This window comes from Notechis scutatus, chromosome 1 (assembly GCF_049901735.1).
Source record: "Notechis scutatus isolate UNSWTSFEM ecotype Mainland chromosome 1, rNotScu1.2, whole genome shotgun sequence".
Taxonomy (NCBI): domain Eukaryota; kingdom Metazoa; phylum Chordata; class Lepidosauria; order Squamata; family Elapidae; genus Notechis; species Notechis scutatus.
In genome coordinates, this window is record NC_142009.1 from 90,627,395 (window position 1) to 90,639,439 (window position 12,045).

Genomic DNA, 12,045 nt, shown 5'->3' on the forward strand with positions numbered 1-12,045 from the left:
AGCTATTAATGGGTTACCTCAGTCACCCAGGACACTCACCCTCAATCTCTGCTCCTGTCCTTGAAGTTTAACTGAGATGAAGGTCTGACTATCTGCCACTCATCTACTTATAGGCCATATAATCAGGCGGGCTAGTTTTGGTTTTTAGGTTGTGGTTTTCCAACCCTGGCTTAAATGCATGGTGAAAAGGCTGTAGTAAATATAATTAGTTTCCCCTACCCCAAATAGCCCACCACTGCCACACCAATCAAAACTGGGGAAAATCCTCTACCTGTTGATCCACTAGAAGCTGTGAATTCAGGTGAACCTCAAATCATGGCCCTTCAGGAATAGGGCAAAGTTTTGTCCCTGTCCAGAGGGGGTCAAATTATTCTACAAAGCTCCAGAGGGCAGGACAAGAAATAATGATTGGAAACTTATCAAAGAGAGAAGCAACCTGGAATTTGGAAAAAAAACCCTAACTGTAAAGACAATTAACCAGTGGAACAGCTTGCCTTCAGAAATCATGGGTGCTCCATCACTGGGGTTTTTTAAAGAAGACATTGGAAAGTCACTTGTCTGAGATAGTATAGGTTCTCCTGCTTAAGCAGGGGGCTGGATTAGAAGACCTCCCAGGTCCTTTCCAGCTCTATTCTATTCTATTCTATTTTAGAGACAAAACACAGGGTATAGATAAACAGCACATATACCATTATTGTTCATCTTAAGCCTGTTCTCCCCCACCCAGATTCACATAGCCCCCAGGCACTGGGACAAGACTGCAACAGCATTTCCCATCTGGTTTACAGATATTGAATATTGTCAGCACATTGATAGTTCCAGCTCTGAACCACCAGATTCTTCTCCTAACAGCTTTATGTAGATGTTGAATAACAAGCTAAAAGTTAATGCTTGGTTAATGCTAAGCACTTTTCCATCCAACTACTTCAATGGGGAAATTAACCCAATAAACCCAATAAATAAATCCTTCCTTTCACATAGAGAGATCAAGACCAAACTGTTCAAACTAACTTCATCTGAAGCTTCACAACTATATCTATAGCAAGGCCAATGTAATATCAGCAAAATACACATCTTCCCGTCCTGACAAGTTATTCTGATGTAAATATGCTTATATGCTAATGTGCACCAGTTTCTTCTTCTGTTATTAAAAGATTTATCTGTTCTGCAGTTAGTAGATGTGAGCTGTTTCATAACCAGCTACTAATTATTACAGTGTTAAAAAAGAAAAAGATCTACATTTCACTCCCACTTTCCACTTCTTCACAGCTACTAATGAGATGGAGCTGATTGTCACAACAAAGATAAATGCAAATTAATATATATTCCGAAGGCTCAAAGCTAGCAATACTTTAAAACTTTCTTCAATGCTGGGAAGATACCTCATAAAACAATAAGCCTATTAAAACCAAATAGAGTATTTCAATGCCATGTCATATGAGGATGGCAAATGTTCAACTAATTTTTACCAGGATGTTACAGTCACAGAATCTGTAGTTCAGTTGATATTCTGGGTGGGGTTTTTTGCTCTATTTTCAGGAGTAATTCAAAAGGAGCAAATCTTGTTCTCATTTTCTCAGACTGCTTATTGTATACAAACACATATACTAAGTAAATATTTGTAATGGAGCCCCAGCTGAAGGCTTTGTTTTAAAAGATGTGAGTAATGATGAATTAATTCTATCTGGGAACTGAGTTAGATAAATTCCACAAATATATTGATAGCCTTATGACTTGGATTTCACAGCTGCACTGTTTTTTATATATTTCAAATATATAATTTTTATTTTTCAAATAATCAGTAAAAAAGGGGGAGGGGGCAAATCATCAATAACTTTAAAGCCATGTTTTGAAAGAACAAAAAGTCCAGTATATTCTAAAATTCAGAACAGAGTCGACAATACTTTGCAGATAATGTTCATGTTTAATAGAAAAGCTACAGCATGGTATATTATGTACTGCTCTCAGTTTCCTTCAGCCATTTTCCAATTTCTTTCCTTCACAGTGGGAAAAGTAGACATTGCAGCATTAATCACTTGTAAGCTTTGTGGCACCAGTAACTGTCTAAATTTATTAGGGGACAATTGCATTTATTGAATGAGCTGATTCTATAAATATTCTATAAATATATTGATCGATTATTCATTTTTATCTCACTTTTCTGCCAACTGATTTGAAAAACAACAGACTTTAGGCATACAATTTTTAAAAAATCATCTAAAATGGAAACAGGATACAGGGGAACAAAATGAAAAGCAACATAAGAACAACTTCTTCAACTTAGAGTAGTTTTTATGTTGAGCTGCTGCTAACAATTCAAGACAACTAAACCCTAGCAATTTGATCTTCTGTTGCTGCTGCTGCTTTTCCCTTAAAGAATGGTTGTAGTATATAGTGAAATTTGTAGATGAAGGAACTAAAAAGACCCTGGCAGAAAAAAATATTTTGGTTAATGGCATTTCTGTGCATGGTAGAAAACTTCAAGTGGTTCAGGAGCACTTCTTTCCCTCAGCTTGAGCAAAGCCTCTTTCTCCCAACTGTAATGAAATTAGGAATGTTTAATCATGCAAATTATTAAATATCAAATATTAAGTAGCTACTGATGCATCAGATAAATGCCTTAGGGCAATTTGACAAAGAGTTCTCAACAGTGTACTCAATTGAGTACTGTCATCATATTATAAGCTGTTTTATCTTAATACTCTGTAATTTAAATCTAGACATAACTATGGTTACAATAAAACTAGTTATAATAAAACTAATATTCTTAGCTTGCCTCTCACAAGTATAGATAGCTTTCTGGCTTCACTGAAAACAATCTCATCCCTCTCCTCTCTTCATCACTTGCCCCAATCTGAGTTAGTACTGTACGTATCTTAACAAACCCACCAATGAGTTTGTATTATTGTATTTTAATAAATATTGCTAACATTCTCTAAAATTTAAGTCTCACTGGTATAATTTTTTTTCTCCTGATCCTACTGCAATCAAATATCCATGATATAAGAGCATGGATATGCTCTTGATTTTGGTATCCAATATGAAGATTGTACTATGAATTAATTTGAATTGGATGAGATTAATATTACAGATGTTAGGCACTGAGGGTGAACATAAGCGTCTTCTAACTTTTCAGACAGATTTTCTGCATCTGTAGAACCCATTTATTTATTATATTTATCTTGGCTTTCCTCCTAGAGTTCAAGGTAGCATAAATACTGCTGCCTCTAATTTTCTCTCAACAATTTCAATCCTGTCAGGTAGGTTGGGATAAGAAAGGCTTGCTCAAAATCATCACATGGTTTCATGGCAAAAAGTGGATGTGAAGCAGAATCTCTGCCCGCAACTCCCACCCTTGCTGCCCATCACCTTAAACACTCCACCACACTTGAGCAATCAGAGTAAAATGAAGCTTTCTAGTAGCTTTAAAAGAGGGAACACTTCAAAATGGTATTTTGCTTAAAGCATCATCAAACAAAGCACAGTCCTTACCTCTGGTAGCCACAGTACTTTCCAGTCCTGCTGGGCATTGTTGCCTCCTTTGGGTTTCAGAAGCCAGTGTATTACCAAATTTCCTCCTCATGAGAAAACCAAAGAGGGAAGGAGAAAATAGCCAATTCTCATTTGGGTTTGTTTGCCTAAAGAAGAGATGATGATACAGATTTTGTTCTTAGAAAACTACTAGCAGAGCTACCTTTAAATCACAAAGTTGTAATGCTTATAAGTAGGAACTGCTTTAATTAAGAAGAAAGCAGAATAGATATCAGATATCAGATAGATGAAAGGGAGGGAGGGAGGGAGGAGAGAGAAAGAGAGAGAGAGGGGGGGGGTGAAAATAAATGTGCAAATTGATTGATTCTTGTTTCCATGAGTAGGGCCTGCTTTTTCCACCAGATACTTTTTAATACTGAGTGAAAGCACTATCATTCTAGAATTCCCTATCATGTTGTAATTCTCTTCTATAACAGTTTCCTTTCAATCCAGTATCTATGATAGGGCCTTACTTGGTAATGTATTTTTTTTTTGTAAATTTTATTTGAGTTTTCACAAAAAAAATACAAATAAAACATCTTTTTTGAAAGTAGCGTAATCCCGGGTTACATTTCTTCATACAGACACAAATTCAATTTCATGCTCATTTTTATGTTCTATTCCGTATCTTATTACTGTTTTACATTTTCTACATAGCTTCTCCCCTCTTTTAATTTTCTCAATTTTATTTTAATTATCTCATCTCAATTCAAATCATTATATTTATACTTTTTGTCTGTCCTGTTTCAATTTCATATTATCTTTTCTCATTAAACAAAGTTTCTCCTGTAGTTGCTGATTGGAGTATGACACCTTTATATCTTTTAAGTTTATCCATTTGACTCTTATTTAGGCTTCAATATATACCTTAAAGTTATAACATTCAATATAATACATAACTTCCATTTGGATTCTGCTTGGTACATTCTTAAAATACACACTATATTCTTTAAATATATATATATATATATATATATATATATATATATATATATATATATATATATGTAATTAAAACAACACATTCCATTCCAATTCAATTATATCATTAATATTAATATTCATTAAAGTCTTAACTTCTTTAACATTACTTTTCAATTAAATATCATACTTCTATGGGAACAATTATAAGCTTTCCATAATTAATCCCCCCCTTCACTTATATTTTATAAAACATTAACTAATTAAAATGTTCCCATCCCTTCCTAATTCAATTTTCTCATTTATTTTATTTCATTTATTTTATTAACAAACATTTCACTAAATTACACTAACTATTTTATCCCTCATTTTAATCATACATTATTTCCAATTTTCTAAAGTTATTTCTATTACTAATATAACAATACAATCTTATGTACCTTTACAGAATCCCTTTTTTAGTTAAATTTTCACCCATTATCTCTAAATAGGCCCTGCTTCTCTATATCTTGTTTTGGTCCTTTGTAACTTCTTTTCCTTTCCTTCTTCCCTCTCTTCTTCTCTCTCCCCTTTTTACTCCCTTGTCTCTCTACCTCTATTTCTCTCTTCCGTATTCCCCTTTTCTGTTGCTTTCCAGTATTATACTTATTTCTCAAATTATTTTTCTTTTCTTTGGTTGTTTTTTTAAGTCTTAAATTCTCCATTCTCTTTCCCCCCCCTTTCCTTTTTCTTCCCCACATAGAATTACTTGTTCATTAAAGATGGCTTCTTCTTTGTCCCAGTCTTCTTGTTTTGCAGTCTTTTCTTGTTGTTTCTCATAGTTCCAAATCTCCATTTCTAAGAATTGAAAAACAAAGCCAAAAGAACCCTTCCCTTCTTGTGCATCTTCTTTGTACTTTTTAAGTTCCATTTTCAATTCATCCAGAAGTAGTGCCATTGTATAAATTTTTAAACAACCACTCGATTTATTTTAGTCATTCAAATGCAATAACCAAGAATCCAAAGATCACCAAGTAATCCAAATACACGCAAGCTGTTTCTTTTTGCTCTTTTTTTTCACTTTCTCTTCCTGGGGTTCTACTGTTTAGTTACAAAGTTTCAGTTAAAATGTATCTTTTAGAAGTCTTGTTGAAGTTTTACTGTAGATTCATTTTAATTCCAGGCAGTCTCCTCCCTCTTTCCAGATCCTGCCCTTTTATTCTTTTTCTCTCCTTTCCTGCTTATGAAAAAAATTTTAGTATCCAGAAATCTTTATTATCCCTTTGACATTTTGTTTTATTTTCAGCTTAACTGCCTGTTGATGTCAAAGCGGATTTTTCCGATTTCTTATTTAAGTCTCTTAGTTGTCAGTATAGGGAAAGGGAGAGAAGAAAAAAAAAAACCAAACCTTTCCCTTTTCACTTTCCTTCGCTGCTTTAGACTCTTCTTTGGGAACGATGTTATTTTTTTGTAAGTTTAAATTCCACGGTACCTTAGTTGTTGCTTTTACAATTTAACCCAGTCAGCCAAAACTTTCACTTCTTATCTTCCTCCAGCACATTCTTTTCCGGTCGAGTTCTTCTTTGAGGTGGCCATTTCTGACCACCGCTACAACCGCCTTTGGGAAAGGGAGTAATGGCCAGCTGAGGAGGAGAGATGCAGCTCTCCTCAACCCTGCTGGCAGTCTCCCCCCTCTTCACCACCTCTACGGGGTGGCTTAGCCCTGAAACCAGACGGCTCGGGGAGCTCCAGCAGCGAGCCCAGACCGAAATTGCGCACGATCGCAGATTTCTGTCTGTCAACGAAGGAACTCAAACCAGAAGCCCTTACCTCTTACTTGGTAAATATTGTGTGGTAGCTATGAAATTTCTGAACAGATCTTGGGAGGGAAATTCACTAGGATGGTAAAAACAAGTTAAGGTCCCCTCATAGATCACAAAGGACACTCATTTCAACCCTGAGCTACTGATATTCTCTTTTATCATTATAATCTTATCACAGTAAACATGCATTGAAATAATATTCCATTATTAGTCTTAAAAGAAAACATTTTTACTTCAGTTGAACATTGAATTTAAAATTCTCTGTATTTGAATCTATTTTTTTAGCTTTGTTATATGTCCACCATGCATAGTAAAATGTCTCTTCATATTGTTCACATTTCCAAAATATATTTGAAATGCTTTTATACATTCTGGATAATTTCTCTGGCAATCATATACAACAAGAGCCTGTTTAGTATAGTGGCCAAGGAAATAGGCTAGAAAGAGGGAGATGTGAGTTTTCATCCTACCTTAGCCATGAAAGTCAGCTGGGTTACATTGGGCCAGTCAATCTATTCTCAACCCAACTAAACTCACAGGGTTGTTCTGAGGAAAATAGGAGGAAGAAGGAGCATTGATTATGTGCACCACCTTGAATTGTTTGTAAAAATAATAAAATGGGATAAAAAATAAATAAGTAAAAATAAATTTTATTAAAAATCTTATTGAGATCATAAGACAATGTAAACTTAAATCCTTTTAATCACATTTTTGCCCATTAACCAAAATTCATATTTTCTTTAACCTGTTTTTCTTCTGTTTCAAATTTTAGCAAATACATGTTCATCATAAGTACTGTCAGAGTATATTCATGAACTGGAATAGAGCTTGGTAACAAAGTCAGCAATGAATAGGCATAGCAACTAAATCAGCCAATGAGGACTGTTTTGGAAACTGAAACTAGAAGTAGCCTAGGCTGAAAACTGAAACTAAAAGTAGCCTAGGAGTGTCTTTATATTAAGTTCTGCAACTCTGCAGCTATGTTGTTCTCTGAGTCTGTCCATTGCAGATTAAACTAACTTGCTTGCTTGCTGAAGACTGGAGCTCTGCCCTGAACTTGCAACATGTTCCTGTTTGAGTTTGCTCCATGTTGGAGAAATCTACAACTGGTTTGTAAAATCTACTTATGTTTATAAAGAAGTTAAATGAAGCATCAGCCATCTGTGTTTATTTTTCTGGCGCTGAATTAATGCTGCAAAATTCTCAATAAGTACTCAACTATATTTCAAATTCTGCCTTACTTTGCTCCATAAGTCTTTTTAGCCATTTAAAATCTTTCAGATAGTTATAATGGAAAAACCATTGACAGCTATATCCTTCTGCTATTAATTATTCTCTTGATTTAATTTTACATTTCCCTTAATAATTTTCCAATAAGTCCCAGTATGTCAACCATTTATCTTTGCCAGTTCTCTTCTATGTTTTACTTCTTAAGTTGATCATAAAGGTATTTCAAACACAACTTGAGTTTATATCTATTCCATATTCTCTATATGGCACATCTGGTATTTTTAATAAAGGGATTGGTTGCTTTAATATAGGATTTATTTTTTTTACAAACCTTCGAATAGGGTGGTATACAAATGGATAAAATAAACAAATTTAAAAACTAAAGAAAATCCCTTTTTAAAAAAGGGGAAATTCTGTATTACTACTGTACTATTTCAATTTAGAATATAACCTTTGATGCCAGAAGTTATGCAAGTTATGCAAGACAATGTACTAAAGACAAAATTGTTATCCTTAATGTATACTCTCATTTTCATTCTTCAATACAAAAAGTTAAGTTCTATTAGAATTATAATATGGAATAATATTTTTATGATAATCATACTTTCTAAAATTTTCCTTCAAAAACAGCATCCAAAAAAGCCTATTATTGCAGCATCCTAGGGAGTCAAGAATTTGAGGCATCTGCTGTCAAAAGCAACTGTGATGATAAAAGCAAATTAAACTACTCCAGATTCAGACAGGGCATTATGAATCAGGAAATAAATTTTCAAGAGTGAATTATTAGCAGAGTTTTGCATGCCTAAAATCTGTCTTGATGAAATCCAGATTCCATGCCAAGGAAAGGAGTTGGGTCTTTGAGTTAAATTCAAACCTGGTTGTACTTCAAGGAGGCTCTCTGAAATTAATGAATTTAAATTAGTTATGACTAAATTAAATGTAATTCATTTCATTTGGGACAATCTATACTCAACCTGTTTGGATTCAACCCTATGCAGTTAACACTTTTTCTTTATTTTATCTAATGTATTCTAATTTCCTGATTGTGGGTGAAGGAGACATATCATTCAATCAAGGTACATCATTGCAACTTGATTGCTGAAACTCACAAGCTATTTGTTTTGCAAAACCTACAATTCTACCCAATCATAATTGCATAACAACATATCCTGGCATACCAAGATTTTTTTTAAAGAAAAGAACTATTGTATAGGCCTACAATATAATTTACAGAGCAATCCATTTTGTCTACAGTGTTCTTCACCCACCCCCACCACACATGATATCTATTTTTATGGAACATGTCATATGTACTTTGCATAAGAACATCATTAGCTAAAACATGTGCTTTTAAACAACTTTTTCACACAAACAGAAAGGGACCTGGTTGAGCAATATAACGAACCAATAGAAATGTCACAACCAGAGTCTATGTTTTGCCACTGAGATTCATGGCTGCTTTACTAATCAGCAATTCTAAACATGTTGACAGAATACCCCAATGAATAAGGAATGTGGTTTAAAATAGAAGGCAGATTGGCTCAGATAGTTAACCTTATCCCCAAAACTCACTGGGTGGACGTGTTTTGAAATATGAGACCTCCTGGCTTTCCCCGTATTATTTTTGCAGTGTTTGCAATGAAACATGTAGGGTTTTTTTCCTTTCAAAGGAATATGAGGACTTTGATCAGCAAAGAAAATCCATCTGTTTTGTCTGTCTTTCTAAAGGCACAAATAGATAGTGTTAAGTGGTGGGGGGGAAGCAGCCAATCCCATTTAGTGAGCTCCTTGCCTCTAGCTTCCACCCTCCTTTTCTTTTTAAGTCTTCAATCTCTATTGTCTGGAGGTTTCTTCAGTTAATCTCCTGTCAATACATGATGAACAATCTGCCTATTGACTATCTCAGCAGTTTCTAGATTCTCTCCCACCATCCTATGCAGAGATTCCTCACATTTCTGCTGATTGTTCTTTTAGTTGGGAGGGGGATGGAGGTGTGCAAAAGAGGGAAGTTGTTATTCTTTCCCATCCCCTAACATAAATTATCACCAACTCCTGAGGTCTTCCCCCCGCCCCCAATTTTGATCTGGTTCTTCACATCGGTCCATATTTTTTGGAATCTAAAACATGGTCCCCACACTATTGCTTGCCCTTGAAAGTTTTTCAAATGACTTCCAGCTGAGCACAGACAGGATTGTGTCCTATCCTTCCCTGTTTGCTCCAAGGAAAACAAATATTGGTGGATCCAGAATGATCATTTTTAAGGGATCATCCATACATTAGCTGAGTTCCTTCCATAACAGTGATATTAGTAACATTGCAATGCTCGTAAAGAGGATTTGAGAAGAAGGTTCTTGCCAGAAATAAACAACAAGAACCATACAGGAAAAGCCAGCCACAGATTCAGAACAAACAGGAAGCTGGCCATGTTCAAGGAACAGGGATGATCATTTTAATCCATCTTGTTTCATTATTGAATCCCTTAGGCACACATAATGTTGAGTTTACACTATTTCCATTCAATCCCATTTCAAAGCTGCAAAAAGTGTTTCTTCAACTGCTTTGAGCAATTTAGCCTAGCAAAGATTCCCTATTTAAATTTTGCTGAATTTTGTTTTACCAGGTTAGCATTTGCATTGTTGTTCACTTAACCCTTGTGTCTTGTTTTTAGTTACTTATTTTATATACCTGTCTCCCATTTCCTATATGGAGGCATCTGGCTAGGGTCAGAAAATTCAACGAATATATGAAGTTTTGCCTCTTTGTGTTGCAAATAGGTTGCACCTGCAACACGTTCAAAAAAAGAGCTAGGCAACAATGACATAGTCATGGCAACTTTGTTGACATCTATTTACAGACATGCCCCTTACAATCATGTTTCAAAACCATGATTTAAATAGTGTTAAAGACCAGGAATTTAAACAATGTAAAATACGAATGTCAATCTCGCAATCTCACGTTGCCATCACAAGATGTTTCGTGATGTTTTCCCAATTTGCGGAGCTAGGGTGGACGTGGTTTACTCATCCAGCCTGAGGACCACCAGTTTGACACCTCTGAATTGTAAAATATATATTCATTAAAGGGAGAAGAAGGAAAAACAAAACAGAATTGGTTATGCAACACTCATGTAGACAAGGCCTGGATGCAGATAGACGTCTTCAACAGGACACCTATAAGATAGGATAGCAAATGTTTTATGAATTCCAGGATATGTTTTCCACGGAAATTCCACTTTTCCTTTCAACTTCAAACCATGTTTGCTTCCTATCAGAATCATTGTGACACTGGAAAAACTGAAGGATGATCCCATTCCCAGTCAAGTCTTTCTTCTTTTAAAGTATCAATACTGTTGAGAGAGAAAAATAAATAAAAATATGAAAAGTATCTTGAGAGTGTCAGTTTTCTTTATATGCACTGTCAATTTTAGAGTTTTAAAACACCTTCAGCTTTCTAGGCATTTTCTACTGATTTGCCTCAGTTTTGATTTGTTTTGGAGAGAGATTAGCTGCTGATTAATCTCAAACAGATACTCTTTTAAGAAATTGGACTGATGTTGGCTTCAAAATGTGACAAATTTTTTTCTCCTGAGTTATCTCCAGTCAGCTGGCTAAAAGCAAGCATGTTTTTCTACATTTGAGTACTCATGCTTTATTCAATGCCACATTCCCAAGAGATATAAATCCTTGTGGGATTGGTATGGCAGAAATGCGTTCATGTTTCCCTTGGCAAGAGCAAATTATGTTATTTTGCTGAAAAGATTTAGCCGTGCATAACCTGACAATTTCCTTTTGTGCAGTGGTTTATGTTTTGAAGTCCTTTAGAACCTTGAACTGCTATTATCAGCAGTTAAATTTTGAATAAAATGTCTGATATCAACCACTTGAATAAAATGTACTCACTTCACCTCTACTCATTTTCTTCAGTGAATCTCTTCCAAAAGTTTCCACCAAAGGAAAATTTACTAAACTAAATTAAAATGCTCTGTATAATTAACTAAAGAATTGCTAATGAAATGGAGAGGCACCAAGGCTGTGTGTGCCTCATCGGTCTCTGTTACACTTCAGAATCTCATTCACACATTCTTAAGATGATGATTAATCAAATGCAAGGTGTTAAATAAGATGCTTTTAATTAACTTGATTTCAAAAGTTTCTCTAAGCCAAAAAAAAAGGCAAAAGTTGCATTTCTTTTTTGTGTGCATTTTGTTTCCTCTCTTCCCTTGGCATATCAGCACCCATTGTCCTTTGCAATGGTGCTAAGTAAAATTTACTAGGATGCTTTAGATTGCATGAGGCCAAAATAGCCTCTATGGCTCCCAATGTGTGCGCACACTCGTCCCTTAAGGGAGGGAGGAAAAGAAAAAGATTATTTTAACTTTTTAAAAAAGTATACTGGAGGCTGAAATGCTTCAGAGCAAAATGCCAGGCTCAAGCACAATCATTATTTCAGAGAATGCTGAGGGACACATATTGGCCCCAGAGGCATTCTTAAGACAATTTTTAAAAAATGATAGGAGACAGCAACCTAGCATTCAATTTGAAAAATGCCACTTCCTAAAAAA

At 35.0% G+C, this 12,045-nt stretch overlaps 1 long non-coding RNA gene across 5 annotated transcripts in view; it reads right to left on the minus strand.

The window, feature by feature from the left end:
- Positions 1–1,912: 1,912 nt before the first annotated feature.
- The window catches only part of LOC148132902 (uncharacterized), a 92,093-nt gene continuing 81,960 nt past the window's right edge, over positions 1,913–12,045 (minus strand). For 3 of the 5 annotated variants that reach the window (XR_015750461.1, XR_015750460.1, XR_015750458.1), the window contains 3 exons: positions 10,170–10,265; positions 3,493–3,638; positions 1,913–2,537 (listed from right to left, as the gene is read on the minus strand). This is a non-coding gene — a long non-coding RNA (uncharacterized LOC148132902). The remainder of the gene's footprint in view (positions 2,538–3,492; positions 3,639–10,169; positions 10,266–12,045) is intronic. The other 2 variants (XR_015750462.1, XR_015750459.1) reach the window with 1 other exon arrangement.